Below are 17,335 nucleotides of genomic sequence, written 5' to 3'. Positions count from 1 at the left end.
TTGCAAGTGCTGGGTTGGCATATCTGAAATGCAAGAATAGTTCAAAATATGATTTACAGCTTAATATTTGCAGAATTTTGCAAGTGCAGATAAAAAAGCATTTACCAAATACCTTTCACAAAGAAAGTGCCAGTTAAGATACTACACAGATTTGAGTTAAGGTACTACGCATTCACAGATTTGTGTTATATTCCTGTATCACCCAGTTTAACATTTTGAAAAAAAATGCCTTGTTCCTATTTAGCTACCCATTTTAGTGCAATTAAAAATAGGTAACTTGCATTCATTTAGAATTATTTAAAGTGTGTTATATAAATTTACTGTGCACCCACTGCTCAATTGTGCAGTAAGAAACTAGGGCCGGGCTCCATCTATGAGTCTCCTGGTTTAACCAGGAACAAAATTAGCCAGTTGTCCAGGAAGGCTTTGATTCTCGTCAACCTGTGCCAATACTCTTTAGGTAAAAGAGGTAAACTCTGTGGTATTATCCCATATTGCAAATCTGCTGCCTGGAATTTCTCACGGTCTTAGCTTTAAGATCGTTGTCTTAAAATGTAAGAGCGTGCAGAATTTTGCAAAAGTTTTACAATTTTGAAGCAATTTAGAAGGAATTTCCAGACCTCTAGTTCTGTGTTGAGGAAGGTTTAAAAAGTAAATCATTTTCTTTGTATAACAGTGCACTTACTTGTGCTCACTATATTGAGTCAGTTAGTGAACCCGTCAATCTTGAAACACACGTTTTTAAAAAATAAACCATTTTAGACACTCCACATCAAATTCAGCAACAAGCAGTAGGAAATGGGAAGTTTACTGCATGTCGCACTGTTCGTGTGGGAGATTTATTTCAATCAGCTCACTGATCTCTTGCAGATGAAGGACGCGATTCTGACACTGCACCAAAGGTAGAGAGTTTTCTGCTGACAATGATAGAGGTAATAATCACTTGTGTGATAACCTACTTGCTCCACATTGACGTCTATCAGCCAAATTGCTATATTCTGTACCGAAGCTTTGCTTTTTGCCAAGCTGTTCATTCCAGGCTGGCCTCCCAGAATTGGAAAGGTGGAATTTCACCCAATTTCTGTCTTTTGTCAGTTAGCCAGCCATGATTAGCTTCAAATCATCACTGAGCTGATTGTAATTATATAAAGAACAGGAGGAAGCCAAACACTAAGGTTCATAATAGCTGCATTGCTACCGTTGGCTTTTTAGGCTGAGATGATAACAACATTTAAAAAGGAATCGGATGAACATTTGAAGAGGAACAATATAAAAGGTTACGGGGAAAGAGCATGGATTTGAGAGTTAATGGCATTGGAGCCATATAGGGTCATTGAGCTAAATGACCACCTCCAACATGGAAATTCTTATGATTCTTTGCATAACCAATAATAACAACAGAGAGATCGCAGTTTACGTGCCCAAAAATACACACTGTATAAAGTGACCTCAAATAAATTCTAGGACACAACAGATAAACCTCTCTTCATCTGGAATACTAGTTATATAATACGTGTCTGGCCAGCAGAAAATTATCATCATCACTTGTTTTGCTAACCAGTCATCCTAAGGAGTAATTACAGGTTATGTAGCAGTTTGTTCATATCTGGCCACATCCTATGAAGGGTGCTACAAGTGCAGTCAAACATGGTAAGTACAGGCTCCTGTTATTAAGAGGCAGCAACTTAATGTAGAAGTGTTTGTCGAACCTTTTGAATTTGCTCAGAGACGCAGCATGTCATGGCTTAAATCATGGTGAAATATAGCTTGTGCATGACGTCACAATGATAACAACAATAACAATCGTTCTGCCTCTCTACCCTTCCCAGCTGAAAAATGCATAACACCTTTAGGGACCTTTTTACACCAATCCACAAAATGCCACAGACAATAAGTGAAAAATTGTGCCAAGCTGGCTGATGGGAGACCAACCAGCCTTGCTTGTCGGCAGAACTTGGATGACAGACCAGTCATTGGGAGCAGAGATTCTTCGTGCTCAGCTCCAGTAAATCCTGCAAGACAAAGACCTAATAAGTAGGGTGGTCCTGGCTGGACAAGCAGTTGAAAGCATGCCAGACAGTGCTCCCAACAGCAAGCTCCTGCAGTGCTCCAGTGCACATTCTGTGGTCTCCAAGCCTTAACTCTTGCCAACTTGAGCTCAGTACATTCTGGAATTAGTTAAGGAATCAGGACTAGATAATTTAGATCACGAAAAGCTGTTTATCTTGTACTGAACAGTAGAACTAGAGGACACGGTCTGTGATTGAAGGGGTTAAATTCACAACAAATCTGCGGAAACTCTACTTCAGTGAAGGAGTTGTAAACTTATGGAACAGGTTCCCTAGGGAGATGATAGAAGCAGAAAGCGTTGTTTGTTTCAAGAACGAATTAAATAGATTTCTGCTAGAAAATAATATCTCGGGATACTATATAGTTTTGGACACGACATGTTAAAGGACTGTTAGGATGGTGGAAGAGAACTAGACGGACCTTGGTCTTCTTTTGCTGAGCAAATTTCTATGTTCTTATGTTATAATAATAATCCGTGCATTTGGTATAGCGCCTTATCACGTCTTCGAGACGTCTCAAAACGCTTCACAGAATATACTTTAAAGTTAATTGACTGTATATTTGTGGACGAAACGCGGCAGCCAAATGCGCATAGCAGTGTCCCACAAACGGTCGTTGAGTGAGTGCCACATTTTTTTTTGAGGGATAATTACCCCAAGAAAAGCGATCCAGCAATCGACTAACAACCAGGTTCTTACTTACTGCTAGGCAAACAAAGGGGTGTGGAGTAAGGAAACTTGCCCAACAGTTCGCCTTGCCAGGAATCAAACAAACAAACAAAAATTACATTTGTATAGTACTTTTCACATCGAGAGGACATCCCAAGACGCTGGACAATCAGTGTTTTGGACCCAGGGAGGGTGGAGGGCAGGGGGGGGGAAGGAGGGTGACCGAAGCCACGGTCTATTGAAGGAGGCAAGGGAGAGGGGTGAGGCGGAGGGACTGCGGGATCGAGTTCCAGAGAGTGGGAGCAGAGTGTCTGAAGGCCTGCCCACCAATGGTAAGTGGGTGAGATGGGGAACGTGAAGCAGGCCTGAGCCCGCTGAGCGAAGGGAGCGGGCAGATTGGTAGGGGATAAGGAAGTCCAGAGGTAGGGGTGGAGCAAGGCCATGGAGAGAACCCAGGTCTCTCGCTTGCGAGGCGAGTGCTCTAACCACTGAGCTACACAACTCCAGTGTGGAGGACTCCTGCTTATATAAGCAGGGTGTGTCTCTGGGAAGAGAGTATGCATTCCTTTCCAGATGCAGGGAAATTTCTATGTGTTGGTGACATACATATGTGGAACTCTTGGTCCGGTTTGGATCCTCTGAAGCATAGTGATAAGTTTCTATGTATGTCAGACAACACTCCCCTAGGATCGACTGCCGAAGAAAATAAATGTTAAGGGCAGTCTGAATATTTTTCTATTTTTGACTTAACACTATGCATTGTTCAGTCAATTAATAATTGTAGACTCGGTTTCTTTTTAGCTGAAAACAAGCAAGCAAAAAAAATGACACATTTGATACTAATTTGTTTTGTACAGACTTAATTTTTCATTGCTTCAAACTAACAAGATAAAGTTGACCTTTGTCTGAACCATCAAACCTGAAACAATGACAAAAAGGTAAAATCTGTAATGGGAATTAAATCCTGTGCAGAGCAAGCTTTCAAAGCTATTCTTCCAGCCACAGAAGTATCTTGGCAGCTCTGTCATAGGTGCTTTACTTTGAGGCTTGATCTGAAGTGTGAGTCCCAATTTGAGACACCATTATTTCCTATTTAGAACATAGTGTTATGGGGTGTCAGCATGCAATGGTTTTTTTTGTGAGCTTGAGTAATGTGATTCAGAACCAGAATATTCCTAGTTAGCATTCCAGTTTGGTTGCTCCCAGCATCATTCTCTCTTGGTGACAATAATAATAATAATAATCCTTGCATTTGATATAGCGCTTTTGCGACGTAGTGTATACTGTATAATGGGGTGGGGCTGTCTCGTTCAGCTTTTATTTTTATGAAACTGAAAAGACTTTATTCTTCGACCGTGTTTTGTTGTTTTCAACCCTGCCTTCGGTCATCTTCCCTCCTCCACACCTCCAAACCTCCACCCCCTTGCCTCTACCCCTCTCTGATCCCAACCCACAGCTCGGGTGCAAACCCCTCATTGTCCAGTGCCTTGGGATGTCCTCCCGAAGTGAAAGGTGCTATATAAATGCAATTTGTTGTTGTTGTTAATGATGAAAGCTTGCTTTCACCACCAGAGAGCACTGACTAAGGGTCAAACTAGACTATCATCTTGATAAGAACTTGCGATGGAAGGTTGATAATTTACCCACAAAGAAAAGTAAAATGTACGTGTGGTGTGGGTGGTATTTTTGTTGAGTGTTTGATATTATCATTTCATGTGTAACACCTTGCAGATGTCAGCCAGAGGAGATGTTCAAGCCATCAGTTTGGGGTGGATTGAAACCAAGAACCCAGAGATTAAAGGATAGGTTGAGTCACAGTGAGAGAGCTTCACTGTGCAACTAACCTACACTGTGCCTGACCTGGGAGCATTTGATGATGTTGTGGAGGTTTAGAAAGTGGAAATTGCTCCATTTCCTCTCAGCACTGACATCTCACCCTCTGTTGAACATAAGTAACAAGTTTTTAAAAGGCATGTTTGTTATTTCTGCTGTAGATCCTCACCTTCGATCTGCTGGGATGGTACTATGCTGGAGGACTGGAGTCTGTGATAGTAAATGAATGACGCTGATTAGATGTACGGCAACTTAATGCTTTGGGACATCCTGCTGAGGTGAAAGGCGCTATATAAGTTTAAATTGTATAACTTAAAGTGACTCCGTCTGGGGTCAGTTCAAGGTTACAATTTATTGTGATACTGATATGGACTGATTTGACACTATATTTCATGAGATAGTGGGGTTAAAATTTGTGATATGCGTTAACCATGTACAAGGAGGAAATTAATTTATGCCATTAATTATGTCACTGGCAGCCAAATGTGAAGGATTCCAGGTAATTTCAGAATCCTTTTCATTGGTTGGTTCCTTGGTTAAGGGCACACGGAAATTGCCCTTTGCACATGGTTTACACATTAATGTTCCACGTTACATGTGGAGTCCTGTAGCTTAGTGGTTAGAGCACTCACCTCGCAAGCAAGAGGACCCCAGTTTGATTCCCGGGTGGGACGAAACCTCAGGCAAGTTTCCTTGCTCTACACAACTATTTACGAAGGAGAAAGTAGGAACCCAGTAGTTAGTCGATTGGCTAACCTCCTTCCAGGAGTAATAATAATCCATTCAAAAATATAATAATAATAATTTGGTCACTCAATCCATGAGTTTTTGTGGGACACTGTTGTGCGCAATTGTCTGCTGCGTTTTGCAAACAAAATGTACAGTCAATTCACTTTACAGTATATTCTGTGAACGCTTTGAGACGTCTCAATGACATGATAAAGCACTGCAAGGATTATTATTATCTCCCAAATTACACCCCAGTGTTGGCACATTTGAACTGCAAGATGTGTGGGTTACACAGTAGAGTGCAAGTATACATTTCGCTATATAGTTTGCGTACTTTGTTCAGTGATAGATGTATTTCATTACACAGTTGTGTTTGGAGACTTTTCTGGATTATCATTTTTTTGCTTTTGAGAATTTGCTCTTACAACACCTTAGGGAAGATCCTCAGCCATTTCCCTGGAATTTCCTTGTAAATTAGTCACAGACCGCAACAATAACGGCTGAATTCAGGCCAAAACAAATCATAACCTTGTATCACAACAGCAGGTGCATGAATATACACAGTTCTAAGAATTCTGCAATATACGTTTAAGGGGTTGTTTTGTTATTTGAAATCCAGAGATAATAATATTCGAAAAGGGACTACAATAACCATTAATGTAATACTGTTTGCTGCTGGCACAGTGAAATACATGCATCAGAGTGAATCCAACAGTTGTAAGCAAATGTTGCAGTGTTATTTTTAAATCAGAATTCTGCACTTTCTGAATATTCACCAAAATGGTATCCTGTATAATTGTTATGAAATATCAAATGGTTTTGCAAAGATGTCACCATGACTGTCCCTGTAGGAAAGCTGTGTTTCTCAGTGAGCAGAGAAGATTGGTTTCTAATCAAATACTAATACACAAACTTGCCTTAATGATATGAAGCAATATGGGGAAGTGGGCAGCGGTGAGTGGTGGGGTGGAGGGGGGTGAAGAGAGATGAGAAATTGCAATTATCTTCAGGATGTAAAATGAATGTATTTTTATTCTTACTTTGCTGGTCAAATAACAATCAAATAAAAGCAACTTGATCTACAACCTCTGGAGTTTTACTGCAATTATTCCTTATCTTACTTAATACCTGAACAACAAGGTGATTCGAACCATCAGACTCTCATTTTTATCTTTTTAAATGAAGAAGAAAGCTTTTGCTCAAGAACAGGATATGCCTCAAATGTGCTAGCAGGTAACCCGAGCTTGAGGGGGTTGGAAAATAAAACGTAAGAATTTTTTTAAAAAAAAGCAATGCTTCACTGAGAGCAGTTCTATGTTAAATTCGACATGAAGCACTTTGTCTGTGTCCACAAGATACCTGTGATCCTCAAACTGGAGATGTACGATTGCCTTGGGATTGTGCATTGCATTTCATTCCCATTACAGTCAGCGAGTGCTGCTGGGTTTGGAGCTACACACCTGACCATTGTGGGAAGAGCGATGTAAGTGGGAATTTCAGAGATAAGAGACGACTCCCTCCTCCAGATTCATGTCACTCGTGCCTCTTCGGCCAAGCCTAAGCCTACAGTGGGCGTACACGTGGCTTCCTAGCATTTTCTGACCTAATTGCAGATCTAACTAAACTAATTAATCACCACAACCCATTCAAAATGACAAGGTTGGCAAGGTGACATTCTCCAAAAACTCCAATTTGTTTTTTNAATCCCCACAGCAATTTATTTTCTGAATATCTAAGTTTTCCCTGTGAAAGTTCCAAAAGGTATCCAAGGTTAACTGTACTGTATGCTTATTCAATATTTATGATTTTTAGTGTATTACTTGGAAGGTTTTTTGGGGACTCAACCTGGTACATTAATCAAAAAGAATGACAAAATGGGCCTTTTGACAACTCATGTACTGATGTTCGTTTCATGAGAATAGAGAGATAACTTTATTAATCAACAGTTCCTGATTAATTGTTACAAAGTGTCAGCCATAAATTTTCTTTCAATTTAATAATCCTTCCTGAAGACTAACAATATCCCCAGTGATTTCACTTTTATTGAGGGCTGAGCTCTTAGAGACGCGGTGACACAAATAGCTCAACTGAAGCCAAGACACCTCCATGGACAGTCTTCACAGACCTGACAGTTATGAAATACAATTATCAGTATGATCTGCTTAAGAATTCATCATCTGCTCCTGGCTTCAGAGAATTTTTTTAGTAAAATACCAAGACACATAAAAAGCAGTGCTGATAAGAATGCATCTTTTTCACACCCTCTAACTGTAAATTGAAGAAAATTATTTTCTTTGCCTGCAGCTAATTGGATTTTCTGCATCATTGTAATATTGTTCTGAGTGCAAAAAAAAATGTGTTGAATAATTTTCGGAGGAAGAAGAGAATTAGAAATATATGTAAAGTATCTAATTTGTTTCCCAGTGCATAGCGCAGATGAACATAATGAGTGCGCTTGTTTTTTTTTCTTGCTTGCAAATACGACTGAAAAAACGCAGCATGAACACATTTTTTATTTTTTTTTGTCATTTCCCCCCTTCAATTTAATTAGCTAACATTTGTCTCAGCTTTTGCTTGCTGCATTTGTTTACCTTACCGTCAGCCCTGACACGGGCCAATTAGTACAGTGTAATTGTTTAACCTGCTCAGTATGGTGTAGAGAGTGTGGAGCCTGCTGCTCGCTGAAAAGGAGGACAATATAAAGGCTTGACAAGCATGGTGCAGCATTGTGAAGCCAACAGCAGTGTGTGACTTTTTGAAACATGTTTTCGGGGAGGTTTGTACTTGTTTACCTGCCTTTTACTCGTGTTACCATTTGAAGAGACTGTCTTGGGCTTTGTGTAAAGCTACCCGAGCTAATGATCAAAACAGTCACTTTTTTTTTCGTACCCCTTCTGCTGCAATTTAAAGTTCTGCAGCAAATTGAAACAAAATGCAACATTGTCATTATTGACAACATAGGCCTAAAATAATGGGCTGCAGCATCAGGGCAACCAGTCAGTGATGGCTGTCTTACCCAATGCCCTTATGGAAAACCCAAGGGGAAACTGTGATTTCAAAGGCACTCATGTCACACACTGTGTTGCAGTCCTACTGTAAATATTTCTCTCCCCTTCCCCCGCCCTACAAAATTTTACAGTTTTACTGAGTGTCTTTTGATTCCATTTTTTTCCACTTCTGCTGAGATTTATGAGGGTATTAAAAGACAATATTATTTGATAGTTTTTGGTTCTAAACCATGTGTGTTGGCTCTGAAACGCAATTGTGTGAAGGGCGCTATATAAATACAAGTTGTTGCTACAAAATATTTTTCCAATGTAAATGTAAATTTGTTACTGTTGCTTTTGACTTGACATTGCTGTTCTTTCAGAACTATGGACCAGGTGAAAGGACACTTTGCATTTGCAGCGAACTTCACTTTGTATCCGAGTGAGCAACACTCAAAATTCCACCTAGTCTTCGGCTGTAAAACCATTTTGTCTTCAAATTGTAAGTTTGTGCCGAATTGGGACAAGTTCTTAAATTCAACAACAAAATAATTTTACATTTATAATAGTACCTTTCGCTTCAGGCAAAATGCACTTCACAGCCGACTTGGAGCTCAAGGTGGAGGAAGCTGAAGAAGGTGACCAAATATGCAGTCGAAAGGAAAGTCAACACAGTGGTCCTGAATTAATCAGTTGGTGTTGAGTAAACGTGACATTGGATTTTACAAAGATTTACAAAGAATGGACAGCACGGAAACAGGCCATTCAGCGCAACCAGTCTGTGCCGGTGTTTATACTCCACATGAGTCTCTACCCATTCCTTTGCTCCCTCCGATACCCTTCTATTCCCCTCCCTCATGTGAAGATCTAGCTTCTTCTTGACCTCTGACTTTGACCTCTAAAACACCAAGGAGGCTGACATATCACAGTATCCGAGGGAGCGACACTCACTGTAAAATTCACTGTATACATCATTCCACCATACTGAAGGCAGATGTCCATTGAATAGCTCTCCACTTTCAAGTGGTGGCACACACTCAAATGTATGCTTGTCGGATGTCTAATGACTAGTGACAATGCTCCTTACAGAGGGAGAGGTAAGTGGGGTCTCCTTGGGGCTGAAATTGCTCCAAAGTGACATGCCTTGCAACAAAATGTCAGCATCGAGCCAGTCCTCTGTGGTGGCCTCCGTAGTTCTGTTCCCGAGCCAGGTGGGTCTACAGTACTCCAGGGCACTGTTGATGATAGACCAGTTAGTCTGGTTCACTGATAGAGTTACGAGTGACTACCCCTATAACGTAATACTGATGTGTAATATTGGAACGTATCATTTCCCAATTATCTACTGTGAATAGTGGCCTTATAAACCTTTCATTAATCATCCAATAACATTAACTCACAATTGCTATGTAGCAATATGTTGTTTTCATGATGCCATCCACCACGGCTGTTCACTGCATCACTTCACATCTCCATGGCTCAACAACAAAGGTAAGGTCCATTGATTTTAAAAACTATGTTGTGTGGAAAAAAACATTTTGTATCTATTCCACACAATTACAGATGTTGTGGAGGCTGAGTTATTCCCTTGCCCAAAGCTTGCTCTCCAGTACTCTATATTGATATCACCGAAAGAAACACAATGCAAGGGCTTGTAGCAATCACAAACACATCATACCAGATTCCATTTGCTTACCTCACGTTCCATGGGGTAACTGATGACTTGTTTCTGCTTACTTGATAATAACGTTTAAACAACACAACATATCGTTTATATCAAGTAAGTCAACAGCTGGTTTTCAAAATTTGGAAAAAGCCATCTTATCCCTAAATCACTATAGAGGTAAAGGACATTTGATTTATTCTTCCAGAAGAATAGCAGTGGGAACCTTCCTCTCTGCCAGCAAATGGCAGTGATAATCCGGTGGGTGATATAACAAGGGCACGTGGCTCTGAGTTCAGCTCTCAAGATTCCCCAACTCTTTAGCTGACGAGCATTGGTTGGGGGAACGTCCCTAAAGTCGCCTGAGCAGGAAGACCGTTGATTGGAGAGCATATTCCACCTCAACAGGAAAATAACACTGATTTCACTGTCATCTCCTGCTATCATTCTTGTAGTGGCACATGTAGCAGCCATGGAGAATCTGCATCACAGACAGCGAGCTCTTCCTTCCTTGGAGGTGGGAATCTGTTTCAGTTGTTCTTCAAGTTGTCCCAAGCGATAGACTGTAGGTTCGAACATGACAACAGAGGATAATAGAAGTGGAGAAAAGAGACAATAAATGAGTTCCAGGCAGTTGAACAAGCAGCAGAGTTCAAATAGCATTGCAAACATCTTGAATTGTGCAATTACTGTTCCTGATTACAGTTGCTTTGTCGAACTATCTTGTGATTCACTTGTTTGTATTAATGAATATATCTTCACTGAAATTAAAATTAGATTTTCTGACACAAAATACAAAAAAAAAGACTGAAATACTTTGGAAGTTTGTTTTAAACAGTGGTATCAGCATGAACTCCATGCAAGTTATTATGAACAGGGAAAAGCTGCAACTGAGTTAGTGCTGTTGGAGATATCTAGATGCACTGCTATCCCATCTAGTCATGAGCTAACTGTAAACAATCCTTGCATTTAGTACAGTGCTTATAATGTTGAGACATCTCATTCAGCTTCACAAATGCAGTGCTGTGACTGTGTATTGTGTGGGCAAATGCAGAAGCCAATTTTTGCACAGCAATAGTCAGTGGTTAGAGCACTTGCCTCGCAAGTGAAAGACCTGGGTTTGATTCCCGGCAGGGTGAAACCTTGGGCAAGTTTCCTTACTACACATGCCTGATACTAATCCCTCTTGGAAAAAAAAACAATAATATTTTGGTCACTCAATCCACAACTGTTTGTGGGATACTGCTGTGTGCAATTGGCTGCCGCGTTTCGCCCACAAAATATACAGTTGATTCACTTTATAGTATATTTTGTGAAACGTTTTAAGACATCTCGAAGACGTGAGAAGTGCTATATCAAATGCAAGGATTATTGTCATCATGAAGTAAATGTCAAATTTATCTGGAGGATTATTGGCTCGAAACTCCCTCTATTTTTGAATAAAGGCATGGGATCTGTGACGTCCAACTGATCAGACAGACAGGATATTGGATTAATGTCTCACCTGAAGAATGGCTCTTAGGCTATGAGCTCAACTCCTAATATGGGGTTTAAACCCTTAACCTCTGATAAGCGAAAAGTGCCACCAATGGAGCTGTGCTAACACCTGTACGGAAATTAACTTATATCAGTTAGATACAAAAATGTGCTAAATGGATATTGCCAGAATATTGATTTCAGAACTGATCAATTAATTCTAACTCACAAATGTTTGACTGGAAACCTTAAACCACTACACAGCCTTTTTAAAAAAGCTACAGAAAAAAATCTATTAATTTGATGTCTCTTTCGAAGAATCCCAGTTTTGTTGCCATAATAATCAATGCACTGAAATGAAGATTATAAATTGTTTAGATTTTTTAATAATTGTCTGAATTGTTTAGATGTGCAAATAGTGGCATATGGCTGAATGGAGAAATACAATAAAATGTGTATTGATATAGCGCCTTTCACGTCAGGAGGACATCTCAAAGTGCTTCACATAGCTGGCGCGATACCCAAGCTTGGAGGTAAGAGCTGAAAAGGGAAAAGGGGAAAGATGACCAAAAGTAGGGTGAACGGGTAACTCTTGCAGCAGACTTTAAACTTAGGGAGAATGCGAGTATCTGGGACTCCAGCAGGGAGTTGCAGAAACCAAACTAGACAGAGTACCACATCTGTACACAGAGGACATGTACGCTTGTGAAGAAAAAAACTTGCATTTCATAGCATCCATACATCAAATCCTCTCAAAGCATTTTACATTGCAATAATTATTGCCATGTGTAGTGACTGTTTGTTTGTGAGGTGGTAATACCCTGTAATGCAAAGACAAATTCATGGTTGAATGTTAACTTCATCCAATAATTATATACCTTACACTGAACACTCCTGAACAACGAAATACAAAACACATCACTTTGATTTTCTAATGCTGGGATGGAATATTCAAATAAGCTTTGAATTTATGTCTTCCGATGTCATTATTCGCTATTTTTAGTTACTGTACAAAAAACATTGCAATCTATCTGCCACCTGATTACAATTCCACTCACACAGTATATTGTTCACCTTGTTTCACCAATTCTAATAGTAACTTTGAGGCTCCAAAATCCACCTACTCTTAGCATGTACACAACCAAGTTGTCTTAAAATTTTAAGATTTTACAAAATTGTGGCAAATGCTTCAATTCAGTCTTAATTTGGAAGCCGTTTTTCTGCAATTCTTAAAAAGAAGCAACTTCCAAATTTAGAATGAATTTAAGAATTTTCTACAATTCTGCACAATTTAAAATTTTAAGCCAATATGGTCCTACAGGCTAAGACTAGGTGGAACGGAATTTCTGATGTGCAAACAAACCTGAATGTGAATTGTTCATGGTTATTCAGAACCTCACTCAGGGGACAACACTGTCACTGTGAATCTTGTTGTTGCTCTGCAAAGCACATGTATTCAACATAATACAGCATATTGTTAGCATCTCATAGAACCTAGGTGTGAAAATGCAATGTTTCAGAACAGATTCATAACCCTGGAACTTCAGGGGACTGCAATTCTTGTTTGTATCCAGGAGTTGGTGTTTGACCAAAGTACAAGAGGTATCTGTGGATTTAAGCTGGTATCTCCTGAAGCTGTACTCAATTGTCAAAAAGCAACAATGGTAATAAATAATAAATAATAATCCTTGTATTTGATATAGCGTCTTTCACGTCTTCCAGATGTCTCAAAGCGCTTCACAGCATATACTGTAGAGTGAATTGACTGTATGTTTGGGGGCAAAATACTTATAAAGTCAAGCAAAACCATTCAACCAAATTTGCGGGGAAACAATTTGAAAAACAACCTGCAATCTCTACATTTTTCTTTTAATGATAAATTCTTAATTTGTACTCAACGATAATTTTCTCTATTTTTCCTATTAACAACAATAACAAATTACATTTGTAAAGCATTGTTCACATCGGGAAGATGTCCCAAGGCTATCAAAGTTATTCATAATTTTGGAAACTCCTACCTTGCTCAGCATTCTCTGCTCCATCAAAGTTGTTACATTTCTCCAGGTAGAATGAACCTCTTATTCCTGGTCTCATCTTATTGAATCTTCATGTTACCCTCTCCATGGCTCCAGTGTCCTTTCTATAATCAGGTATCCACAATTGCAATACTCTATTTGCAGCCTTTAATAATTGTGATCCTTTGACAACACACCTCATCGAGATGCCCCAAAACATTTCACAGAATTTTACTGTGAAGTGTAGTGACTATATAGGCGAATGCAGCAGTCAATCTGCATACAGCAATGTCCCACAAACAGCCATGAAGTGAATCATCAATTTTATCTGGGGGATTGTTGGCCAGGACACTGGGAGAAACTCATTTCTCTTTTCAAATTGTTAGTGTCCAACTGAACAGGTTGACAGGATCTTGATTTAACATCCCCCAGCACTGAATTGGAGTTCAAAGTCCTGCATGGGGGTTGAACTGTAATTTTTTGATTCACAGGCAAGAGTGTTTCCAACTGAGCCAGGCTTTCCATTGTCCGAGACAAACCCAACATTACATGCTTGCTCAATCTCTGATGCATGTATTGCAGCAACAGAATATCTGCAATTTTTAAACTATTACTGGATGTCTCCAAAACTCGCTTGTCTGAAGTTTTTCATGCATGGCCTCTTCATAAGCTCACAAACTTAGTTGGGTAACAAAGGCCCTTCAGCCCATTTGATTACATCCTTCCAGATACCCACCCTACTGTTGTCTTAATGCAGCATTAAGCTGTTTAAACAAGTCCAACATGCTGGCCTAAACCACCCATCCTGATAACGGGTTTCAGTCAATAATTACCATCTGGGTAAATAAATATTTTCTAGTGACTGTCCTGAATTGCACTTTGCAAACCTAAACCCGTGTCCTCTTGTTCAACAGTCTCAAAGCATAAATCATCAAATGTGATAGGTCAGAATATGAGGAGGGAAATCCAATCATACGCTAAATAATAATAATAATAATCCTTGCATTTGATATAGCGCCTTATCACATCTTCGTGACGTCTCAAAGCGCTTCACAGAATATACTGTAAAGTGAATTGATGATATATTTTGTGGGCGAAAAATGGCAGCCAATTGCACACAGCAGTGTCCTAGAAGGAGTCATGGATTGAAGGGACCAATTTTTTTGTTGTTGAAGGAATTATTACCGCCGGGAAAGCGATCTGCTAATCGACTGGGTTCCTATTTGCTAACAAAGGTGTGTGGAGTAAGGGAGGCGTTTACTTATGTGAAAGGCGCTCTATAAATGTAATTTTGTTGTTGTTGTAAGGAAACTTGCCCAACATTTTGCTCTGCCGGGAATTGAACCCAGGTCTCAAATAGTTTCACACAGGAAAATAGCTGCAAACATTGCCATTGGCAAAGTCAGGGTGAAACTGAATTGTACAAACCAGTACAAATTCCATCCAGTTTAGGCTAAAACTTTTTCTAAGCATTAGAAATACTTCATGGGTACTAAGTATTCCTTAAAGTCCATTTTTAATTTTTAAGATGGTTTTCTCTAGTTGTTAACAAACAACAGGTTTCAAAATTAAAAAGGATTGCACCAGCTGCATTATACACTCTCGGTGCAATGCATTCTCAATGATCTCAAAGGCACAAGAGGACAGTTTATTGCTCATGTATCTTTATTGCTCATGTATCTTTCCAGTTTAGTTGTCAACAAACACCTAATCCTGGTCACATATTCTGCTAGCTCTATCCCTAGGCTAAGGCATTCACAGACACTTTCAAATCAACAATATCTTAAATTTGGAACTCAAACAATTGCTTATTCATGATATCCATCACATTCCAGTGGGATTTGAGCAGTTTGACTTGGATATGATTCTTAATGTCATTCACGTTAGTTAACTGCAATTTTTAATTTCCTTGCAACTTTCAACGATATTCTGTTTTAAATTTAGGAAACTCAGATCTATAACAATTGCTTTTCTTTTTACAAACAGTATTCCTTAAGAGAGAGGCTGTGCTAGACATATAAGCTTGCAGCCTGCTGTATCTCTATGTTTTCACTGGCATAAAACCCAGTCGAGGAGGTGATGGTTTCTCACGGGTATCAGAGCAGAGTTTACATAATAATAATAATACATATTGACCACATTCACACATTCCTGTAGAAGTGAAATCCACATTGGAGTCACCCTGGGCACAAATATGGCAGCACAAACAGGATATCGGATGTCAACATTTCTCACTGCATTTCTATCAGGAAGTCGAGGGAATTGCACTGCTGGCTTCCAAGGTGCCTACTTTCAGACTGCCTCATCCCTGCATACAGCATGCGCTTACACTTCTCAGATTCAGCAGGTCCCTGCACACATCATGGCTTGCTCAGCTGGAGGCTCTGCAACTTTGTGTGCTGAAGAGAGCTGTATTCATGGCCAAACCTTTGCAGAGCTGTGCATGGCCTTCATTCCATAGCTTCATGAAGCACCGAAAGTTGGCATTCGAAGCTGTGATACAGGATGTTGCAGGTCAAAAGGCCACGTGTGTCTCTTCTGTCTCTTCATTATCAATGAGCTGCATTATACTTCCTTCAAGTGACAATGTATAGATTGTGGATGATACAGTGGTAAGATCGAAGAATACGGTAAGTGCACCTCATCTGAATATGATAGGACACTGCTGTAGTACAGTTTCTTTTTCCTCCTTAGACCTTCTAGACTTAACCTCAGCTTTGACTGCTTTGCAATCACTGTTGGATCTTTGTTGTTGTTAACCTGTTGGTTGCTATTGGAAGGCATTCAACAACTCACGAGAAAATGCTCTTTGGCTTTGAAACCACTGCCTGGGGAGTCTGATGCTGCCCACTTCAGTTTGGGGATCTTTGGGATGACTCGCCGTCCCCACTTGTGTTAAACATCAAACAGGTGAATTGTGAAAAATGTGAAAAGTAAATTAATAGACTGAACTCTGCTAAATCGATCAATAAGCCAGCTAATTTGTACGTTACTCACTGACATGGTGACATGAATGGTTTGCTGAAATGAATTTGAGGCAATTGCTTTTAATTCTCTCTATATTTATGTATCCAAGTACCTATGTAATTCGAATTGGTACTCCACACTGTGGAATCAGAAATGACAGCGCTATTTAAAGACGCCGCCTTCAGGAAAACTACTTGGCATCCCTTTTGTTTAGTTGCTTGCCAACACATGATGCAATGATATAAATCCTTCCGGAGACTCACCAGCTCAAACAAATTAGAAAAAAAATGTTTGCCAGAGACTTTATTGTGAACACAAGGTCCCTTTAAAAGACTGGGAGCAATTCACCCATTTGGCTAGGGTCTAGTGTCTAGGACTGAATGGCTCAGAGGGAATTTTGCCTTGGGAAGAGACAACCACAATCTTCACAAAAGGTTTTGAAATGCTTTAAATATCCGAGACCAACCACATTTTTTTTATCGTTGAACAAAATGTTGGTAAACATTAATTTAGAGTCGTGTAATTTTAACACCTACATCAGTCCAGTTAAAAAAAAGTATTTATATTTTTTAAATTGTTTATTAGGTGGCATCTCAACAGGATGCATCCACAGGCAACCATAACAAAAAATTATACTTTGTGTATCATGATGTGCAAATATTATTTCACATAATGGATGATTTAACAAGGATTTGTTTGCCTCTCTTTGATTAGCACTTAAGGCTGCGTGACTTGTGCATACGCCAGCCCTAAATAAACAAGTCTCGCTTAAATCTTTGGAATCCATCCGTTACTCTATGTTTTGAGAGAAGAAAATCCTTGAATAACTCACTCGCTACATCAGAGTATTGTGAAGTTGTGACATTCTTTTTCCTTGGGAACTTGTGTCTGTGTTAAGAATGACAAACGTCACATTACGGTTGACTG

This window comes from Callorhinchus milii, unplaced genomic scaffold, assembly GCF_018977255.1.
Source record: "Callorhinchus milii isolate IMCB2004 unplaced genomic scaffold, IMCB_Cmil_1.0 Scaffold2, whole genome shotgun sequence".
NCBI classification, from domain to species: domain Eukaryota; kingdom Metazoa; phylum Chordata; class Chondrichthyes; order Chimaeriformes; family Callorhinchidae; genus Callorhinchus; species Callorhinchus milii.
This window is presented reverse-complemented; position numbering follows the sequence as displayed.